Below are 27,993 nucleotides of genomic sequence, written 5' to 3'. Positions count from 1 at the left end.
TTTACAAATGAACAAAGAAAAGTCGAGAGTTTTAGTGATTTATTCTGGTTCACCCAGTTAATCAGGGGTTTTTATCCAAGACTGTCTGACCCCATCTCATGTTCTTCCTTGCTCTGCTACTCTGCCTTTCAGTTGGATTTAGGTCCAGTTTATTTAGTCTTATCCTTGAACAGAGTTGGTTTTCTAAAATTAAAAAAATGTTATATGTCAATTTTTCTTCAATTTTAACAATTGTTTATTTTCAAAAGATGATAGAAAACTAAGTCATTATCTTGCTAAGTGCTATATAAAAAAATATTAGGCAAAAATTTCAAATAATGGTCTAGTTTACAGTTCTGCGAAAGGCAGTTGTCATGTGGCATTATGCATTTAATTAGCCATAGAAATTTAACTATTTGTTTCATAATATACCTCGGCAATGCCAACTCATCAACATTCTTTAAATGAAAGATATAAGTAGAAAAAATATCAATAATTGGTGTTGGGAAAATTGGACAGATAACACGCAGAAAAATAAAACCTTACACAAAACACAAGAATAAATTCAAATGGATCAAAGACTTTATTTAATGTTAGACCCCAAACCATAAAAATCCCAGAAGAAAACATAGGTAGGAAAATCTTGGATATTGCTTGTAGAAAATTTTTATTGGATATATCTCCCCAGGCAAAGAAAAAATAAACAAATGGACTTCATCAAACTAAAAAGGTTTTGTACAGCAAAGGAAAACATCAACAAAATAAAAAGATAACCCACAGAATGGGAGAATATATTTGCTGATACACCTGACAAGGGGTTAATATCCAAACTTTATAGATAGAGTACTTACAAAACTGAACACCAAAAAAACAAACCACCCAATTAAAAAATGGGCAAAGGACCTGAACAGACACTTCTCCAAAAAGGACGTACAGATGGTCAGCAGACATATGAAAAGATGCTCAATGTCACTAATCATCAGAGAAATGCAAATAAAAACCACAATGAGATACCATCTCACACCTGTCAGAATGGTTATCTTCAATAAATCAATAATCAACAAGTGCTGGCAAGATATGGAGAAAGGGGAACAGTTTTGCACTGTTGGTGGAATACAGACTGGTGTTGCCACTGTGGAGAGCAGTAGGGAGATACCTCAAAAAATTAAAAATGTATTTGCTTTTTGACCCAGCAATCCCACTTCTGGAAATATATTCAAAGAAACCCAAAACACTTATTCGAAAAAACATAAGCATCCTTATGTTCATTGCAGTGTTATTTACAATTGCCAAGATACGGAAGCAGCCCAAGTTTCCATCAATGGATGAGTGGATAAAACAACTATGAGACATTTACACAAGGGAATACCACTCAGCCATAAAAAAAGAAGAAAGTTTTACCCTTTGTGACAGTACAGATGGACCTGGAGAACATTATGCTAAGGGAAAAAGCCAGTCAGAGAAAGACAAATACGATATGATTTCACTCATATGTGGAATCTAATGAGCAAACTGAACTAACACGGAAAATGGGGACAGACTCATAGATGGAGAGCAGGATGACAGAGGGTGGAGGGACTGACCTAAAAGGAAAAAGGATTCATGGACATGGACAATAGGGTGGTGATTTGATGTGGGAAGGAGTGCAAGGGAACTAATGTAAACATGTAATAAAGATTGTATATTTAAAAAATTAAAATTAAAATATATAAATAAATAAACAAATAAATAAAGGCTGTAAGTTAAGTAAGAGCCAGGAAAATTAAAGTTATAATCGGTGTGACTTCATTTATTTATTTGTTTATTTTAAAACATTTTTATTTTTATTTTTATTTATTTTTTAAATATATTTTATTAATTATGCCATTACAGTTGTTCTATTTTTCCCCTTCATTCCCCTCCACCTTGCACACCCCCTCCCCACCATTCCCCCTCTTTAGTTTATGACCACGTGTCTCAAGCTCTTTAGATTCTATATCTCCCCTACTATTCTTGCCCTCCCCCTATCTATTTTCTACCTACCATCTATGCCACTTATTTTCTGTACCTTCTCCCACCTTCTCCCCCTCCCACTCCCCTGTTGCTAACCCTCCTTGTGATCTTCATTTCTATGGTTCTTCTGATCTAGCCGTCCTCTCAGTTTGCTTTTGTTTTAGGTGTGGTTGTTAATAACTGTGAGTTTGCTGTCCTTTCATTGTTCATTTTTTTTATCTTCTTTTTCTTAGGTAAGTCCCTTTAACATTTCCTATAATAAGGGCTTGGTGATGATGAACTCCTTGAATTTGATCTTATCTGAGAAGCACTTTATCTGTCCTTCCATTCTAAATGAAAGCTTTGCTGGATAGACCAATCTTGGATATAGGTCTTTGGATTTCATGACTTCAATACTTCTTTCCAGCTCCTTCTTGCCTGTAAGGTCTCTTTTGAGAAATCTGCTGACAGTCTGATGGGAGCTCCTTTGTAGGTGACTGTCCCCTTATCTCTTGCTGCTTCTAGGATTCTCTCCTCCATTTTAATCTTGGCTAATATAATGATGATGTGCCTTGGAGTGTTCCTCCTTGGGTCCAACTTCTTTGGTACTCTCTGAGCTTCCTGGATTTCCTGGAAGTCTATTGCATTTGCCAGAATGGGGAAGTTCTCCTTTATTATTTGTTCAAATAAGTTTTCCACTGGTGGCTGTTCCTCTTCCTCTTCTGGTACCCCTATAATTCGGATGTTGGAACATTTGAAGATGCCCTGAAGGTTCCTAAGCCTCTCCTCATTTTTTTGAATTCTTGTTTCTTCATCCTTTTCTGTTTGGTAACTTTTTTCCTCTTTCTGGTCCACTCCTTTGATTTGAGTCCCAGTTTCCTTTCCATTACTATTGGTTTCCTGTGCAATTCCCTTCATTTCAATTAGTTTAGCCTTCATATGTTCCTCTAATTTGTGACTAAAATCAACCAGTTCTGTGAGCATCCTGATCACCAGTGTTTTGAACTGTGCATCTGAAAGTTTGGCTATTTCTCCATCACTTAGATTTATTGGCTCTGGGGCTCTGAGTTGTTCTTGAGCCATGTTTTAATCTGTTTGTGCCTGTTACGTACGAGGAGAGGCACCTTAGATGTTCACCAGGGCAGGGCTACCCAGGTCGCTGGTTTGTGATGCTGTATGTGGGGGTGGGGTCAGAGAGGGACAATAGGGGTTCCCTCTGCTGCTTCCCACCTCTGGGGCCTTCGTGGTCTGTCTCAGTGCTCGCTCCTTCACCGGTTTATCTGCGTGCGAATGTGTGACCTTGATTAGCCTTAAGTGGGTCCACCGCCTTGCGCCCTCAGTGGGTTTGCTCACTTCTCCACACCTGGGATCCGCCCACGGCTGCTGGCGCACCTGGGTCATGCACCTGGGTTGGTCCAGTGGCTCTTTCCTGCCCGACCCCCGTTCTGCTGCTGGCCCTGCCCCTCTTACCGGTTTGGCTAAAGGGTTCGTTGTTGTCCAGTTCAATTTTCTGTGGTTTGGCTGTGTTTTTGTTGCTAAAACTTTGTTGTTTTTAAACTTGGTCGTGCAAGAAGGTACAGTGCTTTCACTTACACCTCCATCTTGGTGGAAGTCTCCTAAAACAGTTTTATTTTTGGATTATAGGAGTAAGATGTGCTCGTTACTTAAAAGTTTTCAGATTGTTCAGAGGTGTATTAAATAGAAAGTTTAAAGTTTCATCCTGTCATTTCAATACGAGGTATAACTTTTCTTAATCTTCAAAAATCAATGTCATAAGTAGTTTGTTTTTCAGCTGACTGTGTGGCCCACGTGGCAGAATGTGTGGGCAGAGATGCACACGGAGATGCACATTTATACCGGTGACCCCTGGACAACATAGGTTTGAACTGTGGAGGTGTACTTACACGTGGATTTTTTCATTATTCAATCACAGTTTACTTTTTATATTATTTTGTACTTGTTTAAATAACAAGTTAATTATCCAGCTGCTGTATTAGTTTGCTAGGGTTAGAATAATAAATTACTGCAGTGCTGTTGGCTGAAAGTAAAGGTAATTTATTCTCTCAAGTCCTGAAGACCACACATCTGGAATCCAGGTACGGGCAGAGCCAGGCTCCCTCTGCTCACTCTGAGGCAGAAGCCAATCCACATTGCTCTCCCAGCATCTCCTGGTTCCTGGAAACCCTCAGTATTCTTTATTTGGGGGCCTCATAATTCCATAATCTACGTCCGTCTTCACGTGGCTTTCTCTCTGTCTTCTCTTTTTATGTCTCTTATAAGGACACTTGCCATTGATTTAAGGCCCACCCTACTACAGGATGGTCTCATCTTGAGACCCGTATCTTAGTTATATTTGCAAAGTCCCATATTCCAAATAAAGTCACATCTGAGGTTCCAAGTGGTTGGATCTTTGGGAGGCCAGAATTTAAACCATTATTGCTGGTAACATTTATTACCAACCCTGTATAATTATCACCAACATCCTTATAGCTAAAAATAGAAATGCCAATCAAATATAATAGAATAATAATGTAATAATATCTCTTTCTTAAAATATGCGGTATTTGAAAAAAGTAGATATTTAAGCACTGTCTATGGGGTATTCCAGTGATCATATGATGTTTGATTATGGAAATGTATATATGGAATTTTAAGTACCTCACTCTTATTGATTGTGATGCAGGTACCATGACTCTGTGAACAGATAATTTTTCAGAAATGTGTCAAACTTTTGCCTAGAGGCTTTGATGTTCCAGGAACTGGGGAACTTCCTGAATGACAGCAGTACCATCAAGTCTGTTACTTTTTCCAGTCTGCAAAGAAGGGAAGAATGAGAAGATAATGAAATAGCAATTTGGTGATGAGAACCAATGTAAAACTATCAGCAGAAGGGCATATTAAGTCTCAAAATATAAAATTCCTATAGATGTTAATAAAATTACTTATACTTTACTGTTTTCTTCCTTTTTCATCCTCATGTTGACAGTATACCAGAGTAATTTCTGAACTACAGAGTTTAGTTAACCAGAATTTTTCAACCTTTTTTGACCCAGTGTTTATACTTTTCATATGATGATCCAGTGTACATATCACTAGACTAAAAGCTTCACAAAACAATATTTACTCCTAGAAGCACAATGCCTTCTATTTTCTATTCCATTGTATTTCATTAGGGATCTGAGTTGAAAACTCACTAATGTATAACCACAGCTCATTAAAAAGCATTACCCACTCCTCACCATATTGACCCAACACACATATATTAACAAGATTTCATAATAAGTTAGCATCTTGCCTTTTGTGCAGTAAATATTTAGACATAGTCTCATTCATATGACTTTGGTAGAAACTATATATATATAGGAACTTTAAAGATACAGTTCAATATTTGGGAAAATCACATTAGATTATTTTACATTAGCTTGTATATTGTTAGAACACATTTTCTTGAATATATCACAGCCTTTACAAGATTAATACATGACACTTTGCCTCTGTTCCTCTTCTCCAGACCAATAAAGCTTCAGCATACTCAGGGCTTTGGGTTACTACAGCACTGACTCGGGTACCTCTGCCTGATCCTAGAATTCTTGAGCCCTCCTCTGGTTGAGTCACTCTGTGTCTGTGGCTCTATTCCAAATTCTCAGCAGAGTCCCTCTGGTTGGTTCAGTTTGGTCAGCTGCTCATGCCTGGTCCAGTCAGCATGTCTGGTCCAGTGACCTGACCGAGCAGACTCACGCAGGATACGTGGCTGTCTTTCCACAGGTCTCTCAGAGGGTAGGCAGCAGACAGGGGACCAGTAGAAATACATGACACACTGAAACTGGGAAAATTGGAGGAGATTTTAATAAAAAGACATTTTATGAAGGTCTGGGCAGGGCATAAGGAACCACCGGGGAGAGTAGTACAGTATCTTTCTTTGGGTCGGTAATCGTGGGGCATGACCACTTCCAAGCCCAAATGGACAGTGGGAGGGAACAATTGGCAGAAGTTGGGTAAAGACAGCTGGGTGGAGAGGCCTGCTCCAGAACAGTGTGAACTTTGGTTGTGGAGCACAGCCAGTCCTCCTGGACCCCTCAGAACAGGCACCAAGGAAACGCATACCTCAACTTCACTCTTTCCTTCCTCTAATTTCCCACTGGTTCTCTCTACTGCATTGGCTCAGTGTGCCTGCTAGAAAGTCAGAGGGCCCACGGAGCAGTCTTGGGAGCAGAAAGACAGAATGGGGGTGTGGAGAAGCAAATACAAAGTATCTTGAAGCATAGGAGGTATGGACAATGACTGGCAGGAAAGCTTTCTAGTGGTATCTTTGGTTTTACATACTGCTGCTAAAGACCTGGGGATACCTTACCTGCCAGGCACTGTTCCAAGTGAGTTATCTGTTCTAACTCAGTGAATGCCAAAATACCCTTCCCAGGAAGATATTACTGTCAGCCTCATTTTTCAGGGGCCTGGGGGTGTCACTTTTTATTGAAGTCAAATGTATGAACTGAAATGTTACACTTAAGTGACAGCTCAATGATTTTCACAAATGCAGCCCACTCAAGCCACCAACCCCCAGACCAAGAAACAGAACATTACCAGTACCCCCAGAAGTCCCTTTCCAGTCTCGACCTCCCTCAGTGGTAATTGATATCCTACTTTCCAGCACCATGGATGATTTTTTGAACTTGATGTATGGACCTCATAGAGCACTAATTCTTTTGAAATCTTTGCTGAACATTGCTTGTAGCAACAGATTTATTTTTTAAAATTATGGTAAAACATACAGAACTTGAAATTTACCATTTTAACCATTTTTTCAGCTTTATTGAGTTATATGTGACAAGTAAAAATGTGCATATATTTAAAGTATACAATGTATTCATTGTGAAATAATTACCACAATCAGACCAATTAACATATCCATGACCTCACATAGTTACCATTTTCCTTTTTCATTTTAACTATTTTCAGTGGCATTAAATGCATACAAAATGTTGTACAACCATCGCCACTATCCATATCCATAGCTTTTTTGTCATCCTAAACAGAAACTCTGCCCACTAAATAATAACTCCCTATTCTCTCCTCCCCCGAGCCCCTGGTAAGCTTTAGTCTACTTTCTGGCTCTGAATATTTGCCTATCCTAGGTACCTCATGTTAGTGGAATCATACAATATCAGTCTTCAGCATCTGGGTGTTTTTTGCACTTTAGTGTAATGTTTTCCAGGTTAAAACTGCCATTCATTTTACAGGTGAAGAAATTGAGGAGCAGAATCATAAAAGGAAGCAAGTAGTGAACCCAGGACTGAACCCAGGCAGCCTGGCTCCAAGGCCTGAGCATGTAAGTGCTTCACCAAGCTGCTTGTTAATGGGCCTTCCCCAAAATCCATGAAGACCACTTAAATCTTGGGCCAGCTGAATGGATCTATTTTTCAGTCTCACCATCCCAGATTCAGATGACTGGAATTCCACATTTGCCCTCCCATGTTGCAAAAGGAAGAGTTTCCCTTGTTTTCTTGTATCTGATAAAACAGGCTGACTTTGCTTTCTAATTGCAGACTCTTCCTTGACTGTTTCTGCAGATCTTTCCATTTGTCAATTTCTAGGATCACTCAGCTCTTGTTGCTGAGACTGGCTTCCCACTCCAGAGCCACCATTTGGTTGTCTCAGTTCCTTATGAGGTAGAATTCATCATCCCACCACTCCTGAATCTGTACAATTTGCTCAGATGATCAGTTCATTGCAGAGCTTCTGTTGACATGGGAACCATCCCCTTCAGAGACAAAGGTGCCAGTCTGGCTGCTGTTGAGAATGGAAAGCCTGGGTGGCAGACACCAATCTGTCTCATTTGTAGTGAATTCAGGGGCCAACAGAAGGAGCCTGAGTGCAGGCTCCGTTTTTGAGCAGTGAAACCACCGAGAGCTTGTGCACATTTACAAACAGTTTGCACATGTCTGATTTTTCCAGGCCAAAACCCCTCAATTCTTGCATCTCAGAAAGCTGGGTGCCAGCAAAAGGCAGGCAGCCTTTGCTCTCTCAGATGGCATGGCCCAGTGGCATTGGAGCTCCAGCAAAGAGGCACTGTCCTTTGACTGAAGGAATAATGCAGCTATACCACATCATAAGTGAATTCTTTAATTTTCAAACATAAGGAAAGTTTTAATTTGAGAATTGTCAAACTGTTGCTATTACCCAGTTTTTAAAAATCAAAATTCTGCTCAAAGATTTTCTTCCTGCAATGCAATGAATTTACCTTATCTTTCTGGGCTCATTTGTCATCAAAGACAACAGGCGGTCTACCGAAGTTTCGTCCTCTGTTGGATCTTTAATGATTACAGTGTTTTGTGGCTCAGTGCTCCTCTCCACCTACTGTTTGATCTCATCCAGGGGTGAGGCTTCAAATGCCATTGGATCTTGTCAGAAATCACTTGGCTGTGAGTAACAGAACCTCAACTCCACTACTTGAAGCAAAAACGGAGGTTTATCGGTTCACGTAATTGTGGAGTTAGTTTGGGAATGACAGTGTTAAGGGCCTTTGCACTGCATCCGCACATTGCCTCTCTCCTGTGATCTCTTGAACCTGTTTCTGGAGTGTTGACCTCATTCTCAACACGTTATGGCCCCAAAGTGGTTTAAAAACAAAGAGGCCTATAGCTCTAAAATTGTACCAGTTTAGCAATTCTTCCAGAAGGAGAATTCTTTTTTTTTGGCTAATTCTTATGGCGTTGACCTAATTCATTTGAGCATCCCTTAAGAAACACTGTGACTGGGTAGATGGTATCCGCTGGCTGTTCAGTCCTGAGATCCCTACTTGGTCAGAGGAGGGCTTGGCACTCTGATTAACAGCCCCATCAAGGTTACTAGCTGAAAAGGGGAAATATGTCACCCAAAAGATCCAGGATGTTTTTAGCAAAAGACATGGGACATTATACTAGACACTAATATACCATCTACATGTTGGTAACTCCCAGACTGATTCCTCCCCAGTCCTTAACCCTGAACTCCAGGTACATATATCCAACAGCCTCCTTGATGTATCTCACAGGCATCTCAAGCTTGACCTGTCTAAAATGTATCTCTTGGTTCTGAGTAGTCTTTCCCTACCTGATCTTCAGCCTGTACATTCTTTGGTTATAAGCAACAAGAACTGGCACTGGCTAATTTAGGTAGAAAGAATGAACTAGAAGGCTTTGGTATTCACAGAATTGATGGGAGGCTGGAATCCTGAGCTTGGGAAGTAGAAAGCACAGCAACTGCCTTATATAAAAAATTTTTATGAGTAAGGCCCCTGAAGGAGATGAATTTTGTCCTTCTTTTCAAGATTCACATTCCAGGGAGGAAATATAGAATAGGAATAATTCAGTAGATTACCTCTTGGCTTGACTGTAACCCAAAAGAGGTGTTCTCCAACAAGAAACTGGGGTGTTTTTAGGGAAATAAATGCTAGACATTCAAACACCCAGCACATAGCCCTTCTATACCCTGCTCTTCCCCAACTTGGTAAACATGTTCTCCACCAAACAAATTACCCAGGTCAAATACCTGAAAGTGAACCTGAATGGCTCTCTTCCTCCTACCCCATGACTAAGTCATCAAGACCTTATAGCTGTACTTTGAAAAGGCATCCCAAGGATGTCTACTTTTGTGTTTCCTGACCATCACCTCCCTTATCCACACCATCATTCTCTCTCACCTAGACTCTCACGATGGCCTTCAACTCTTCTCTCTGCCTCGCCTTTTGCTCCACACATTCACAATTATGACCATCTTAGAATATAAAACACATCCTTCATTGTGTTGCTTAATGCCCTTCAATGAAATCTCATTCCTTTTAGAATAAAATCTAAACCCCTGAACAGAGGATGAGTGTATAGCAGTGTGGTTATGAACTCAGATCCTGGATCCAAATTTCCTGGATTTAAATCTAAGCTCTACCACTTACCAGCCAATCTTCTTGGGAAAGTTACATAACCACTCTGGGCAACAGTTTCCTCATCTGCAAAGTGGGGATAATAATAGTATTTTTGTTGTAGGATTTATTGTGATGATTAAATTATTAATACCTATAAATTACTTGAATAGTATCTGACATATAGTAAGTGCTCAATAAACATTAGCTATCATTACTATAAGACCCATCTGGTCTCCTGTCTAACTACATTTCTCCCTATTCTCCAACCTTTGTCTCCGTGGTCCCACCAGACCGACATCCTGCTTTTCTTAGAACATTGTGGTTCTTTTTACTTCACGGCCTTTGCATGTGCTGTTCCACACTCCCACATGTTCTTTCACTAGGTTACATGGCTGGTACCTTTTCAATTTTAGGTTTCCAGAGAAGCTTTATGCTATCCAAAGGCACCTTCCCTCTCCCCACCTTGTTACTCTATCCCTCAGCTCATTTATACACTAGAGAGTATGTATAACATTGAAGTTCTCCAACTATTTTTTCCCCGTTTACTGTCTGTCTTCTCTGGAATTTGAGTGCCATGAGAAAAGGAACCTGGGCAGTCTTGCTCACAGCCCTTAAAAACGAGTTGGTATCTAATATGAATTCAGCAAACAATTGTTCAGTGAATAAATGGTGACTTACTGAAGGGATGAAATGTTTTCTTAGTCAATAAGACTGACTCTTGTCAATTAAGCACACACATTTCCACTCCAAAAGTTCCCAGCAGTGTCTGTGGAGCTGTCACTATTAAAAGAACAACTGGAGTGGTAACTCCCAGAAACAAAGCCTTTCCCAGATATAGTTCTGCCTGCTTTAGGTTTTTATAGACTTCTATTTTTACTCTTCTGAATCTGAGGCCACTGTGGGGGCCAGGAAGTGTGATGGACTCAGAGTCAAGAATCTCAACTTCCCATGCAGGATCAGCTACTTTTAGTAGCTGTGTAATTGTGAGCAAGTCACCATTTCTCTGAACCTCAGTTTTCTGACTAATGTGGAGATTAAAAGATTACTATCTTCCGAGGATGTAGAAAAATTGGAATTCTTGTGCATTGCTGGAGAAAGTGTAAAATGGAAGAGTTACAACAGAAGAGACTGAAGATTCCTCAAAAAATTAAAAATATAATTACCATATAATCCAGCACTTCCATTTTTAGATATATACCCTAAAGAATTGAAAGTAGAAGCTCAAACAGATACTTGTACACTGATGTTTATAGTAGCATTACTCACAATAGCCAAAAGATGGAAGCAATCCTAATATCCATCAACAGATGAATGAACAAACAAACTGTGTTATATACATATGGTGGAATGTTATTCAGCCTTAAAAATGAAGGAAATTATGAAACATGCTATAATCCAACATGGATGAACCTTAAAAACATTTTTTAAATATTTATTTTTATTTTTAAATTTTATTAATTATAGGATGCTGGGAAGATGGCGATGGAGTAGGACGGAGCTGATTCTAGCTCCTGTACTCATGGGTGAAAATACTGGCAGATCTATAGAGAAACAGTACAATAAACCATCGGTTACCCAGCATTTACGAAATTAAAAGACCAGAGATTGTGACCAACATTGAAACACCAGATGGCGGCAGAGTCAGCTACTGGAGCTGGGTCTCACGCGGCCCCTGTGCTGCCACCAGAGCAACAGGCCTGGGACCTGGGGAGTCAGGTACGGGAGCCGGACACTCCAAGCCCCTGTGACAGTCCTGGGAGACAGAGGAGTCAGGAACAGAAGCAGGGACATTCTCGGCCCTTGTGCCGCTGCCATAGCTACCGGCCTGGGCAACAGAAGAGTCAGTTGCAGGAGCTGGGACACTGGAGACCCCTGTGCCACTGCCATAGAGACAGGCCAGGGCGCTGGGGAGCCAGCTATGGGAGCTGGGACATTCACAGCCCCTGTGCCACTGCCATAGCGACGGGACTGGACTCCGGGGAGTCAGGTACGAAAGCTGGGACACTCCAAACCCCTGTGATGGCCCTGGGCGCCAGAGGAGTTAGCTATGGGAGCTGGGACATTCTTGGCCTCTGTGCTGCTGCCGTAGTAATGGGCCTGGGTGCTGGAGGAGTCAGCTACTAGAGCTGGGACAGTCAGCAGTGGTAGGCGACCAGCACGGGGACCAGCGTGAGAGGAGGTGGAGACAGAGAACATCAAGAAACTTCAAGGAGTCTGCACCACTGAACTTCACAGGTATCATACCACAGAAGTTCACACCATAAACCCAGGGTGTCAGAACAGATCAATTTTAGAAGCTGAGACTAAAAAGAAGAGTCTCAAACAATGGGAAGACAAAGAAACAATCCCCAAATGAAAGAAAAAGCAGAAACTTCAGAAAGAATGTTAGATGAAACAGAGGCTAATCAACTATCAGATAGTGAATTCAAAGCACTGGTTATTATGAAGTTCAAAGAGCTCACAATGAGCTATCAGAAACTACAGGGGAACTACAATGATCTCTCTGCAAACTACATCAACATGAAAAAAGAAATAGAAAATATCAGCAAGGGACAAGAGGAAATGGAGAATACAATTTCTGAATTGAAGAACACAGTAGAAAGTTTCAAAAGTAGGATAGATGAAGCAGAGGATAGGATTAGTGAGTTGGAGGACAAGGTAGAAAGCATCTCACTGAAAGAGTAAGAAAATGAAAAGAGGCTCAGAAAGAATCAAGAGGGATTAAGAGAAATGCAAGACAGTATGAAACGTAATAATATCCAAATAATAGGAATACCAGAAGGAGAAGAAGAAGAACAAGGGATAGAAAATGTATTTGAACGAGTAATGAGAGAAAATTTCCCTAATTTGATAAGAGAAAAAGTCACACAAATCCAGGAATCACAGAGAGTCCCAATCAAGAATAACACAAGGAGGCCCACTTCAAGACACATCATCATCAAAATGGCAAAATTCCAAGACAAGGAGAGAATCTTAAAGGCAGCAAGGGAGAAAAAAGAAGTAACATACAAGGGAGCCCCAATAAGGTTAGCTACTGACTTCTCAATGGAAACACTCCAAGCAAGAAGAGAATGGCAAGAAATATTCCAAGTAATGAGAACCAGAGGCCTACAATCAAGGCTACTTTACCCAGCAAGGCTCTCAATCAAGATAGAAAGCCAAATAAAGAGCGTCCAAGACAAAAGAAGCCTAAAAGAATACGCCTCCACCAAACCAGCTCTACAAGAAATACTAAAAGGACTGCTTTAAGGGAAGGAAGGAAAAGAGGGAGACAGAGAGGAACACAGGTACAAAAATGGCAATGAATAAGTACCTATCAATAATAACCTTAAAAGTAAATGGATTAAATGCTCCAATCAAAAGACACAGAATAGCTCAATAGATAAGAAAGCATAACCCACACATATGCTGCCTACAAGAGACCCACCTCAGGACAAAAGACCATCACAGACTAAAAATGAAAGGCTGGAAACAAGTTTCCCAAGCAAATGGACAAGAAAAAAAAGCTGGGGTAGCATTTCTCATATCGGACAAAATAGACTTCAAAAAAAGAGCCATTAATAGAGACCCAGAAGGTCACTTCATTATACTCAAGGGAAGAATTCACCAAGAAGACATTAACATTGTAAACATATATGCACCAAACATAGGGGCACCCAAATATATCAAGAAAATCTTAGAGGACTTCAAGAAAGATATTGACAGCAACACAATTATAGTAGGGGATTTGAACACCCTACTATAAAAAATGAACAGATCTTCCAAACAAAATATCAACAAAGATATTGTGGCATTAAACAACACCCTAGATGAAATGGACTTAACTGATATATATAGAGCCCTTCATCCCGAAGACGCTAAATACACATTCTTTTCAAATGCACATGGAACATTTTCAAAGATAGACCACATGATAGGACACAAAATGAGCCTCAAAAAATTCAAGAAAATTGAAATCATACCAAGCATCTTCTCTGACCACAAGGGACTGAAATTGGAAACCAACCCCAAAGAAAAAAACCCAAAGCACCCAAAATCATGGAGACTGAATGGTATGCTATTACACAACGAATGGGTCAAGAATGAAATTAGGGAAGAAATCAAAACGTTTCTGGAAACAAATGAAAATGATCTCACAACAACCCAAAACTTATGGGATACAACCAAGGCAGTCCTGAGAGGGAAGTTTATAGCAATACAGGCCTACCTAAAGAAGATAGAAACATTTCAAACAAACAACCTAACCCTACGCCTGCAAGAACTCGAGGAACAATGACAAAGACAGCCCAGAACAAGGAGAAGGAATGAAATAACCAAGATCAGAGCAGACTTAAATGACATAGAAACTAAAAGCACAATTCTAAGGATCAATAAATCCAGGAGTTGGTTCTTTGAGAAGATAAACAAAATAGACAAGCCTTTAAGTAGGCTCATCAAGAAAAGAAGAGAGAGGACATAAATAAACACAATCAGAAATGAAAGAGGAGAGATAACAATTGATACCACAGAAATAGAAGGGATGGTAAGAAATTACTATGAAGACCTGTATGCCAAGAAATTTGAGAACCTAGGGGAAATGGACACATTTCTAGAAAAATATAATCTCCCAAAACTCAATGAAAAATAAGCAGAAAATCTAAATAAACCAATAACAGCAAAAGAAATTGAAGCAGTAATCAAAAAATTCCCATCACACAAAAGCCCTGGACCAGATGGGTTCACAGGAGAATTCTACAAAGCATTTAAAGAAGAGCTAACCCCTATTCTCCACAGACTATTCCAAAAAATCCAGAAGGATGGAAAACTCCCAAATTCTTTTTATGAAGCCAGCATCATCTTAATTCCACAACCAGGTAGAGACACAACAAAGAAAGAAAACTTCAGACCAATATCGCTGATGAACATAGATGCTAAAATCCTCAACAAAATATTGGCAAATCGCATCCAACAATATATCAAAAAGATCATACACCAAGACCAAGTGGGATTCATCCCAGGTATGCAAGGATGGTTCAATATTTGCAAATCAGTAAATGTAATATATCACATAAATAAAAGCAAAGACAAAAATCACATGATCATATCAATAGATGCGGAAAAAGCTTTCAATAAGGTACAACACCCATTTATGATAAAAACACTCGGCAAAGTGGGAATACAGGGAGCATTCCTCAATATAATAAAGGCCAAATATGAGAGACCTACAGCCAATATCATACTCAATGGGCAAAAACTAAAAGCTTTTCCACTAAGATCAGGAACAAGACAAGGATGTCCACTTTCACCACTTCTATTCAATATAGTATTGGAAGTTTTAGCCACAGCGATCAGGCAAGAAAAGGAAATAACAGGCATCCAAATAGGAAAGGAGGAAGCAAAACTGTCATTGTTTGCAGATGACATGATAGTGTACATGGAAAATCCTATAGACTCTACCCCAAAACTGCTTGAACTAATTAATGAGTTTGGCAAAACAGCTGGTTACAAAGTCAATATCCATAAATCAAAGACATTTTTGTATACCAACAATGAATCAGCAGAAGCAGAAATCAAGAAAAAAATCCCATTTGATATAGCAAAAAGAAAAATAAAATATCGGGGAATAAACCTAACTAAGGAGGTAAAAAACCTGTATGCAGAAAACTACACAGCTCTGAAGAAAGAAATCAAGGAAGACAAAAACAAATGGAAACATATACCTTGTTCATGGATTGGAAGAATTAACATCATCAAAATGTCCATACTACCCAAAGCAATATACACATTCAATGCAATACCTATTAAAGTACCAATGGCATATTTCACAGACATAGAACAAACACTTCAAAAATTTATATGGAACCATAAACGACCCTGAATAGCAGCTGCACTTTTGAGAAAGAAGAACAAAGTAGGAGGGATCACAATACCTGATATTAAACTGTATTATAAGGCCACTGTAATCAAAACAGCCTGGTACTGGCATAAAAACAGGCACATAGACCAATGGAACAGAACAGAGAGCCCAGAAATCAACCCAACTCTCTACAGTCAATTATATTCAACAAAGGGGGCAATAACATAAAATGGAGTAAAGATAGCCTATACAACAAATGGTGTTGGGAGAACTGGACAGCTACGTGCAAATAAATGAAACTTGAGCACCAACTTACACCATACACCAAAATAAATTCAAGGTGGATAAAAGACTTAAATATAAGCTATGACACCATTAAAGTCCTAGAGGAGAACATCAGCAAGAAAATCTCAGATATTTCACGCAGCAACTTTTTTACTGATATGTCCCCTAGAGCAAGGAATATAAAGGAAAGAATAAACAAATGGGATCTCATCAAAATAAAAAGCTTCTGCGTGGCTAAAGAAAACAGTATTAAATTAGCAAGACAACCAACTGTATGGGAAAACATATTTGCCAATGATACCTCAGACAAAGGTTTAATCTCCAAAATACACAAATAACTTACACGACTGCACTCTAAGAAGACACCCAACTCAATTAAAAAATGGGAAAAGGACTTGAACAGACACTTCTCCAAGGAGGACATACAGAACATCCAGAGACACATGAAGAGATGCTCAATATCATTAGCTATCAGAGAGATGCAAATTAAAACCACAATGAGATACCACTTTACACTGGTCAGGATGGCTATCATAAATGAAGCAACAAACAACAAATGTTGGAGAGGTTGTGGGGAAAAGGGGTCCTTAGTTCACTGTTGGTGGGATTGCAGACTGGTACAACCATTATGGAAAACAGTATGGAATTTTCTCAGAAAAATAAAAATCGACCTGCCTTTTGACCCAACAGTTCCAGTGCTAGGATTATATACTAAGAGTCCTAAAACATTAATATCAAAGAACCTATGCACCACAATGTTCATAGCAGCACAATTTACAATAGCCAAGAGTTGGAAGCAACCTAGCTGCCCATCAGTAAATGAATGGATCGAAAAATTGTGGTACATATACACAATGGAATTCTATGCAGCAGAGAGAAAGAAGGAGCTACTACCTTTTGCAACAACATGGATGGAACTGGAAAGCATTATGCTGAGTGAAATAGGCCAGGTGTTAAAAAACGAATACCATATGATCTCACCTTTAACAGGAAGCTAAACAACAAAACGAACAAGCAAGCAGAAAAAAAAAAAAAACACAAAGACACTGAAATAGAGAACAAGGGGACAGCGACCAGAGGGGAGAGGGAAGGAAAGTTAAGGGGGAAAAGGGGGAGGGATTTGGAGGAAAAAATAGGAAGGACACAGGGACAAGAACTAAGGGGGGTGGAAATGGGAGGGAGGTGGGGAGCAAGGGGCGGGGGAGGCTCGGATGGGAGAAATAGACAAAAAAACTGTACTTGAAAAATAACTAAATAAAATAAAAAAACTTTTTTATTGATTATGCCATTACAATTTGTTCTTTTTTTTTAAGGACATTTTATATTTGTTATTTTAAAAAATGTTTATTACTTATAGCACATCTTAATTCAAACTAGCTGTTTTTTTTTTTTAAGGAAAACTTGCCAAACAGGCTCTTTAATTTCCCCCATTGCTGCTTTAGTCATTTAAGGATATACTGTCTTTTTTTAAATTTTTTTTTAAATTTTTTTATTGATTATGCCATTACAGTTGTTCTATTCCCCCCTTCATTCCCCTCCACCCTACCCCCCATCCCCACCATTACCCCCTTTAGTTTATGACCATGTGTCTCAAGTTCTTTAAATTCTATATTTCCCATACTATTCTCGCCTTCTCCCCATCTATTTTCTATCTACTGTCTATGCTACTTATTTTCTGTACCTTCTCCCCCCTTCTCCTCCTCCCACTCCCCTGTTGCTAACCCTCCTTGAGATCTTTGTTTCCATGATTCCACTCCTGATCTAGCTGTCCTTTTAGTTTGCTTTTGTTTTAGGTGTGGTTGTTAATAAATGTGAGTTTGCTGACCTTTCACTGTTCATGTTTTTTTAACTTCTTTTTCTTAGGTAAGTCCGTTTAACATTTCATATAATAAGGGCTTGGTGATGATGAACTCCTTGAATTTGATCTTATCTGAGAAGCACTTTATCTGTCCTTCCATTCTAAATGAAAGCTTTTCTGGATAGAGCAATCTTAGATGTAGGTCTTTGGATTTCATGACTTGGAATACCTCTTTCCAGCCCCTTCTTGCCTGTAAGGTCTCTTTTGAGAAATCTGCTGACAGACTGATAGGAACTCCTTTGTAGGTGACTGTCCCCTTATCTCTTGCTGCTTCTAGGATTCTCTCCTTCATTTTAATCTTGGCTAATATAATGATGATGTGCCTTGGAGTGTTTCTTCTTGGGTCCAACTTCTTTGGTACTCTCTGAGCTTCCTGGATTTCCTGGAAGTCTATTACCTTTACCAGATTGGGGAAATTCTCCTTTATTATTTGTTCAAATAAGGTTTCCACTGGTGGCTGTGCCTCTCCCCCCTTCTGGTACCCCTATAATTCAGATGTTGGAGCGTTTAAAGATGTCCTGGAGGTTCCTAAGCCTCTCGTCATTTTTTTTGAATTCTTGCTTCTTCATTTTTTTCTGTTTGACCATTTTTTGCTTCCTTCTGGTCTGCTCCATTGATTTGAGTCCCGTTTCCTTTCATTGCTATGGGTTTCCTGTGCATTTCCATTCATTTCAATTAGTTTCGCCTTTATATGTTCCTCTAATTTGTGGCTATAATCAACCAGTTCTGTGAGGATCCTGATCACCAGTGTTTTGAACTGTGCGTCTGAGAGTTTTGCTATTTCTTCATCGCTTAGATTTATTGGCTCTGGGGCTCTGAGATCTTCTTGAGCCATTTTTGGTCTGTTTGCGCCTGTTAAGAATGAGGAGCTGAGCCTTGGACTCCCAGGTCGCTGGGTTGTGATGCTGTATGTGGGGGCGTGGTCAGAGCGGGGAAATGGCGACCCCCTCTGCTGTTTTGTGCGCTGGGTGAAGAGCAGGGCCTTAGGTGCTTCACCATGGCAGGGCCACTTAGGTCACTAGGTTATGACACTGTATGTGGAGGCGGGGTCAGAGCGGGGAAATGGCGGCGCCCTCTGCTGCTGCTCGGGCTGGGGCCTGCTGGGTCCCGTCTAATCACCCACTCCCTCGCTTGTCTATCTGTGCAGGAATGCGCAACCACAGTCAACCCGCAGGCCTGCTCCCTCAGAGTTTCCCCGTGGTCATTCGTTGGATCGCTCACTAGGTCCAACCCTGTGCCTGGGTTCCGCGCACCTGAGTTTGTCTGACCGAGTTTTCCTGTGCAACCCCGCTTTGCCAACTGCTGGTTTCGCCCCTCTTACTGGTCAGGCTGAAGACTTTGTTGTTATCCGACTTCCGAAAAGTTCAATTTTCTGTGTTCTGGCTATGTTTTCTGTTGCTAATATTTAGTTATCTCTAAACTTGGTTGTGTGAGAAAGCACAGCGTCTCCGCCTACACCTCCATCTTGGCGGAAGTCCCTCAAACTCTACAATTTGTTCTATTCCCCCCCTTCATTCCTCTCCACCCTGCACACCCCTCCCCCACCATTACCCCCCTTTAGTTCATGAACATGTGTCTCAAGTTCTTTAGATTCTATATTTCCCATACTATTCTCGCCTTCCTTCCCCCCATCTATTTTCTATCTACTGTCTATGCTACTTATTTTCTGTACCTTCTCCCCCCTTCTCCTCCTCCCACTCCCCTGTTGCTAACCCTCCATGTGATCTTCATTTCTGTGGTTCCACTCCTGATCTAGCTGTCCTTTTAGTTTGCTTTTGTTTTAGGTGTGGTTGTTAATAAATGTGAGTTTGCTGTCCTTTCACTGTTCATGTTTTTTTAACTTCTTTTTCTTAGGTAAGTCCCTTTAACATTTCATATAATAAGGGCTTGGTGATGATGAACTCCTTGAATTTGATCTTATCTGAGAAGCACTTTATCTGTCCTTCCATTCTAAATGAAAGCTTTGCTGAATAGATGAATCTTGGATGTAGGTCCTTGGATTTCATGACTTGGAATACTTCTTTCCAGCCCCTTCTTGCCTGTAAGGTCTCTTTTGAGAAATCTGCTGACAGTCTGATAGGAACTCCTTTGTAGGTGACTGTCCCCTTATCTCTTGCTGCTTCTAGGATTCTCTCCTTCATTTTAATCTTGGCTAATGTAATGATGATGTGCCTTGGAGTGTTCCTTCTTGGGTCCAACTTCTTTGGTACTCTCTGAGCTTCCTGGATTTCCTGGAAGTCTATTTCCTTTGCCAGATTGGGGAAGTTCTCTTTTATTTTTAGTTCAAATAAGGTTTCTACTAGTGACTGTTCCTCTTCCCCTTCTGGTACCCCTATAATTCGGATGTTGGCGCGTTTAAAGATGTCATGGAGGTTCCTAAGCCTTTCCTCATTTTTTTGAATTCTTGTTTCTTCATATTTTTCTGTTTGGTCATTTTTTTCTTCCTTCTGGTCTGCTCCCTTGAATTGAGTCCCAGTTTCCTTTCCATTACTATGGGTTTCCTATGCATTTCCATTCATTTCAATTAGTTTAGCCTTCATATGTTCCTCTAATTTGTGACTAAAATCAACCAGTTCTGTGAGCATCCTGATCAGCAGTGTTTTGAACTGTGCATCTGAAAGTTTGGCTATTTCTTCATAGCTTAGATTTATTGGCTCTGGGGCTCTGAGTTGTTCTTGAGCCATGTTTTGATCCGTTTGTGCCTGTTACGTATGAGGAGAGGCACCTTAGATGTTCACCAGGGTGAGGCTACCCAGGTTGCTGGTTTGTGACGCTGTATGTGGGGGCGGGGTCAGAGAGGGAGCAATGGCGGTCCTCTCTACTCGCCCGGTCAGCCTTACTGCTTGTCCTCGCCTGTTCATCTGAGTGCAAATGTGCCAGCCCGCCGCCCTGAGCCGGGGCCTGCACAGTCTGTCTCAATGCGCGTCTCTTCATTGGTTTATCTGCGTGCAAATGGGTGACCTCAGACAGCCAGCCGCGGTGAGCCTTCCCTTAGCTACCCTGCACCTGGGATCAGCCCCCTCGGCTGCTCGTGCGCCGCCCCGGTCGGGAGATCATTTTTTGCCTGACCCACTCCGCTGCTGGCTTCACCCCTCTCACCGGTTTCGCTGAGTGGTTCATTGCTTTTGGACTCTGTATTGTTCGATTTTCTGTGATTTGGTCGCGTTTATTATTGTTAAAACTTTATTGTTTTTAGAATTGGTTGTGAGAGGAAGCAAAGTGTTTCCACCTACGCCTCCATCTTGGCGGAAGTTCCCTTAAAAACATTAAGTTGAGTAAACTAAGCCAGACACCAGAGGACAAATGTTATGTGATTCCACTATATGAGGGGCCTAGAATAGGCAAATTCTTAGAGACATAAAGTAAAATAATTGCTGTCAGAACCTGGGGATAGGTGGAATGAGGCGTTGTTGTTTAACAGGCACAGAGTTGTAGTTTGGGAAGATCAAACATTTCTGGAATTGCATGGTGGTAATGGTTATACAACAATATGAAAATGTTTAATGTCACTGGATTATACACTCAAATAAGATTAAAATAGTAAATTTTACATAATGTATCTTTTACCACAGTAAAAAATAACAATACCTTTCTCACCTTTCTCTTACTATTATTCAGTTAACTTGGTGTAAAATTAGTTACAAATAAGGAAAACCCTCTGTCCCCGAAACATTTATCAGCAGGGACATTACATGCACAGAAGGCACAATAAACAGCGTCCCGGTCAAAAGCACTGATGGATGAGCTGTGCACTTGGCAGCCTTCACCAGTGTTCCAGGCGACCTCAGCCTGACCCAGGTTGAGTGGGGAGGATATTTCTCCTGAGAGCACCTCGGGTCATTCTCACTGTTGTACTTTAAAGCCGGCCAATAGGCCTGAGAGGCAAACTCAGGTTAAGAATGTTGACAAAATTCTAGCTGTCCCTCTCCCCGCCACACTCACTAACTGGGGCCTTCACCATTGTCCTGTATGGGTCCTGTTGCATGCAGGGTCAGGAGTGAGCTTCTTCTGTGCCACTGTGAAAAGAGAAAGGAGAAGGAAGTTTATTGCTCTCCAGTAGTTGGCAAAAATACTAGAGAAGCTCAAGGAAAAGCTTTAGGAATCACTGTTTTAAAAACTGGATAGAGGCTCATCCCAGCTGGAATTTTCTCCCTCCCATCTGTCTCTCTGCTCTTTCCTCGTGTGTTGGCCTAATTCTCTCCTACTGCAGATGACATAGCCTTTTCTCCATAGCAAGGAGCATGTCTGCTGGCCACCCTAACAGACCCATGGCAGCAGAAAGAGTGATCTACCTCTACTTTGTATCAGTTAAGGTAGTCCAGAAAGATGCACCAAACACACCCAACCATGTAGTGTATTCACATTAGGTGGATTCTCCAAGGTGGGTTCTCCAAGGAGCAGACTCTGAAAGTTTGTTTTGCCGAATGTTTATTAGGGAGCTAAAATTTAAAAATTTCTACAAATGAAAGAAAGAAAACAGGATTAGGCAAGAGAGAAGTTGAGGAGCAATTCAGGCCTGGTGAGAACCTTGGTCAACACCACAGAAGTTAAACTGGCTTGTTAGAGAAGTCCCATGTTGGACTGCGATGGCTGGTCACACATTCAGGGTGTGGGCTTTCCTTGGAAGGGTATAAACCTGGGTGAGGTAGGTCTCTTAGTGCTAAAGCAGTTCCTGAAGAGGCTGACAGCTGAAGGCTCTTTGCTGACACACCTCTCAGCTGGGGTAATCAGTCTTTCAATGAAATGAAATCCAGATGATGGATCAGTGTTCATCATACATTAGAAATACATTTCTTGCTCATTTAACAGTCCTGGCATGTGTTTAGTTAGGGAAGTAGGTCCTTTTCCATGAAGTCATTCAAGGACCCAGGCTCCTCTCTGTCATGTCACCAAATCATAAGACTTCATGGTCATTTGCATTCAACTGGAAGAAGATGAAAAAGCATTGATGAGCAGCCATGGAGGATTTTATAGGCCAGGTCTGAAATTGGCACATGTCGTTTCCGTTCTTGTTCTGCTGATGTGATACTGAACTGCAAGGGAGGCTGTGAGTCAGGAAGGAGGGAAATGGATCTTAAAGACCAGATATCAGTGTCCACCACAGACACTCTCACACCTCCCAATCACTCCCAGGCTTTTGACACCATATTTTTTCACTGCACTCAACCCCCTGGAAAGTGGTTGCTTTTCCCATGGGCAGTGGCCTCCTCCTCATCACCCACTTCCAAATCCTGAAGAACACAATTCTCTCATTATCTACTCCATTATTTATTCATGTACTCCAAAGGCCCTTGGTTTGCTTTTTATACTGAAAACTGTAAGTGTTCTGCAGGGTAGGTCATATCTCTTAGTAATGCTTCTCCTTCAATCTCCACAAGCCTCCTCTCCTTAGAGCCTTTCCAGTTGGGCAACTTTCCAACACTTTCTTCTTCTCCTCTCTCAAGTTAAGATACAGAACTCATAGAGACACACCCACACCCTAGTGCCCTACTCCTGAAAATTTTCTTCCTCTTGACTATGCTTAACACATGCAACTTTCATGAATTTCTCCTAATTTTTTATTTTTAGTATGTTCTGTTTGAGCTAATTTCTTTCTACTGCTGGTTTTAAGGATCCAATCAGCAGGAAATTTAATCAGAAGTCTTTGCACATCATTTAAAAGATAGTGCTTACATACTAGGCATTGAGTAAATTCTTCTCTCCTTTTCTCCCTCCTTTCCTCCCTCCCTTCTCCCTGTGGCAGAGATAGCTACTAGACTACCGAAGGCTCATGCTCTCTTTCTCTTTCACCTGTATGAGTTCTTGCCCCACCAACCTTCTCCCTAGCTTGTCACTAAGTGATGCCATGCAACTATTTGGGCATATGGAATTGGGACAGAAGTCATTTATGTCACTTTGGGCCAAGATAGTAACTTTACCATTCCCTGCCTCCTGTTTGTAGTGACCATATGTTGAAGATGGCAGTGCCACAAGTTGAAGGAAAGCTGGATTCCTGAGTTAATACTTGGAGGAGAACTGCCCAACCAAGCACATCTGTTTCAGGCTTTGCATGTCTTGGCATAAACTGGGCTTGTTTGTTATTGAACTTCCATTTAACCTATTCTGACTCATATACTCCTCTTCCTACTATTTGTGAGTCACTAAACTAGATATTAAGGATGCAAAGATAAATAGAACGTAGTCCCTACACTTAATGGCCTCACATCCTAGGGGGAGAAATAGATGTATACTCACATATTTTGCTGCAATGTGTTAAGGACTACTTTACATGTATGTGCAGAATATTATGGAAAGTAGAATAGGATGCTTAAGCCAGCCTGCATGAGGATGAGGGTAGGAGTAGAAAGGATAATTAGTAGTCACTAGGTGGCAGGTATTCCAAAGAGATGGGCATAAACAAAGGTGGAAGAAAGAGAAAGGAAATTCATGGACATATATGTGTGGTGGGGTGAGAAAACGAAGAAAGAACATAACAGACTAGGATATTTAATTAGAGTGATTCTATGGAGGAGGTTTCCTCAGGAGAGACAATTATAACAAAATCTCAAATGTAATTAAAGCTCTACTTAAAAGTATTAGCTGTCCTGTGGGACCTTAATACCTCTGACTCTCCATGGGAAAATTTTATTGGGACTCAGCTTTGAAGGTTTATTTTCATTAATTCCTAAACTTTAATGAGTGCTTGATTCCAATGGTGCATGACTCTACTTAAAGGGAAATAAATTGCTATTTCAGAGAAAGATAATTACATATGTTTTTCACTTCCTGTGTACTTAGCAAATATGCTTTTTATGGTGTATTGTCTGTTTGTGCTGCTTTCCAAGGCCTTCTGGTAGCCACTGGACAAAAGGCCTACTTAAGTCCTAGCTCTACTGATGGTATTACAGAGAACCACATGAGATGGTCATTATTTGACTGTTTGTACCTGAAGGATGGCAATTTCATAAAGTTCTACCTGATATAATTATAGGTAGTAGATTGAATTCTTGGTCCCAACTGCTTAGTCTCTGCAGTATTATACATTCAACCCTTGTCCTAGCCGTATCATGGGAGCAGTAACTTCCTCACCCCTTGACTACGGCTTTGCCATTGTCATGGAATTTTCTTTGGGCAATGGAGTGTAAGCAGAGTGTTGAAACATGCTTGTGCTATTGGACATTTCTTGTGCTTTTGTATCACTAAGACAGGTACATGCTCCCAGGTGCCTTTCTGTTGGGCCTAGAAGGAGGGAAGTTTCATCTTGATTCTAGAAGGGACCCAAGCCAGGGATAGTTCTCTTTTACTTCTCCTGATTATCATCACATATTGTCTGAATCTGGGGCAGCCATCTTGCAGCCATCACAGGTGCCTGCCTTAAAGACAAGCCATTGCCCAGAGGATGGCAAAGAGGCAGGAGAGGAGAAATATCTATCCTGATAATGTCACTGAGCTGCTGAATTAACCAATTAACCAATGCTGGTACCACCCAATCTGCATGCTTCTTGCTATAGGAGATAGAAACATTCTTATTTTTAAAGCCACTTTGTTGGGGTTTTCAGTTTCTAGTTGTTACTAACATCTGAATGGATCACTCAAGAATTATGTCATGACTTTTAGTTGCTAGACATGGTTAAGTCTGGAAAAAGTCATAAGTGAAAAAATGGAATCATTATCCCCACTGTTCAGGTGAAGGTTGATGATGCTGGAAAAGGTCCTTTGAGGGTTGGATCTAGTGCTTCTTTTGGCTTGAACCAATCATTTTGGTTTATCATTAAATTCTATTGTGTTATTATTTTCACTATTTTTAAAAGTTCAGTTTCTTTAAAGGAAAGAAAACAGGTCTAAAGGGCTAGAAGTTGTATATGATATATTTTGTTGGTCTGGGGCCTACAAGTGAGACTAATTCATGATTAATTTCCATGCACAGCTCCTACCTGTCTGGTACCACTAGGGAAAAAGTAACACTGCACAGCAGAGGGAGCAGTTCAACTTGGAGTTCATCAGTTCTGAGTTCAAGTCCTGGCTAGCTGGAGTGATCTTATGCAAATCACTTCATGTCTGTAAGCCTCAGTGTCCTCACCTGCATAATGGGGATATCGATATGGACTTTAAGTTTTGGTAGTGAAGTATAAAGTATCTGGCACAGAACATGTACTCTGTACATAATTGTTGTCTTCCTAACCATTTCCAGGGACAAAATAGATCTTTGATTATAAAGAGGACTAGGCTGAAAATCATGATTGGCTGGGCTAAGAAAAACCCAGGCTTACTGATAAAGTCAGTAACAATCATTTTCTAAGCAAGACAGCACTATCCTCCTAGAAAGTACTATGTGTTCTCAGGAAGAAAGACAGCACAGTAACAGAAGGAAGCACTATAGCCACCCTCATATCTCTTCCCCAAGTCTTGTATCTAATTTTAATGTAAAATATATGACAAGCTTGACATCTGTTAGTATAGCAAGTTATTTTTAGATTCTTCTGTATGCAAACTTGGGAGGTATGCTTCTTTTTCTCTAACTATTCTAAATGTCTTCCCCCCTAGGATATCTCTCCCAGGTAGGATAAGATTATTTTTTTCAGTTGTCTGGAATTTGGTGATGTCTGTCCTTCCAGGCAGGGTCTGCATACACACAGGTGTATGCATACACACCATTCTTTTAATGGTGGGAGTTCAAAGCTATCTGGAGGAATCCAAGCTCTGTGGACAAAATAGAAATTCCCTCTCTTCTATGTCATCCCTGACACTGACTTCTGCTGGTTTCTTTGTGCCCTTCTTCTGTCCCCCAACAGTGCCTGAAAATTAGGAATTGCCTTTGGGCCGCATGAGTTAATGCTGTGGCCCAACAAGCTGGGCAACTCATGATGTCAAGTGCATACTTCAGTAGCTGAAGTGGGGCCTCTGGCTGAGGGATAGGCTTGAGGCAGACTCGCCAACTCACAGACTATTTTACAGAGTGGAAGATTAGGCATAAAGAGGCAAAAATGACTGCTTAGTCTCTAGCAAACCGGTGCCAGTGAAAGACAAGATGATTGTCAGGATTGTATGACATCACCCATCACACATTTTCTGTGTCAATGGCCATTCTAGGCAATGTGGACCCAGCAGTGAGCAAAATCCTAACTTCCAAGGAACTTACATTCTAGGGGAAAGAGACAGATGATAAACAAAGAAAATAAATAACAGGTACAGTGTAAAGGCTTTGGAAAACAGAGAAAAAACAGTACTAGAAGTATGTGTGGGGAATTTTGCTGCCTTAAATAGGGGTTGCTGAGAAAGACTCTCCGAGGTGATGTTTGAGAAAAGACTTGGGGTGAGATCTAAGAGAAAAAGATCCAAGGCAGAAGGAACAGCCAATGCGATGGCCTTGAGGTAGGGGTGTGCCTGGAATGGTCAAGAGAAAACAAGGAGGCCGTGAGGCTGAAATGTGGTGAGCAAATAGGTGTCATCAGAAAGCATCAGGGAGAGCATTGTGTGGTCCAGATGGGTGGCTCTTTGCAATACTGTAGGACTTGACCTATTACTTGAAGTGAATAGAATGGGAAGTTGTTAGTCCATTTAAACCAGTGAAGTGGCTCACGTGTTAGGTGGGGGTGTTGAGTGGACAGCCACTTACATGTGTCTGGAGTTCAAAGGTCCAAAGCACCCAGCCCAGTCCTCACAGCACAGTACATGCCCAGTAAGTTCCCTTCCCTCTCCATGTCCCTGGCTTCAGATTTGGTTCATAAATACTGCACAGAAGAGAAGACCCCCAAGTCAGTACTGATCCATAACTCATGTGGCTACTTCTTGCCTATAATAGGCTGGAACAGCTTTATAAAGAAAAAAGTCTTGATTCAATGACCATGATTGTTTTCTCAACTTCATCTTTAGAAAGAAGATGACATAATTATGGACTCAACTCCTTTTCCCGCCTCTTCCAGAGGAGTGGTCGGTGAAAACATCCCTCACCCTTCCTCGGTGTCCTCCGTGCCTTCTCCCTCCGGCCCTCAAACACACACCTTGTGCCAGGGGAACGATGTCCTACCCGGAAACCCTCAAAACAGCTATCCTTCACTTCTGCTTTCCCCCTTCTCCCAACCAACAGTTTTGATTTCTTCCCTTCTGCTTTGGAATAATCTTCCTCGTGGCCCTCTGTTTTCTCTAATGCCCCCCCAGTTCTTCCTCAGCCTCCCATCTAGTCATCTG

General features: G+C 40.9%; 1 long non-coding RNA gene across 3 annotated transcripts in view; it reads left to right on the top strand.

The window, feature by feature from the left end:
* LOC119050035 (uncharacterized) overlaps window positions 1–27,993 on the top strand; it is a 140,073-nt gene that overhangs the window by 33,764 nt on the left and 78,316 nt on the right. For 2 of the 3 annotated variants that reach the window (XR_008391003.1, XR_008391004.1), the window contains exon 2: window positions 7,188–7,276. This is a non-coding gene — a long non-coding RNA (uncharacterized LOC119050035). Of the gene's footprint in view, window positions 1–7,187; window positions 7,277–11,311; window positions 13,496–27,993 lie in introns of those variants that run through there. The other variant, XR_005082665.2, reaches the window with a different exon arrangement.

The sequence above is a fragment of the Artibeus jamaicensis genome, unplaced genomic scaffold, assembly GCF_021234435.1.
Source record: "Artibeus jamaicensis isolate MK-2021 breed Jamaican fruit bat unplaced genomic scaffold, CSHL_Jam_final contig_1028, whole genome shotgun sequence".
NCBI lineage: Eukaryota > Metazoa > Chordata > Mammalia > Chiroptera > Phyllostomidae > Artibeus > Artibeus jamaicensis.
The sequence above is the reverse complement of the archived record's forward strand: the minus strand, read 5'-3'. Positions and strand labels throughout refer to the sequence as shown.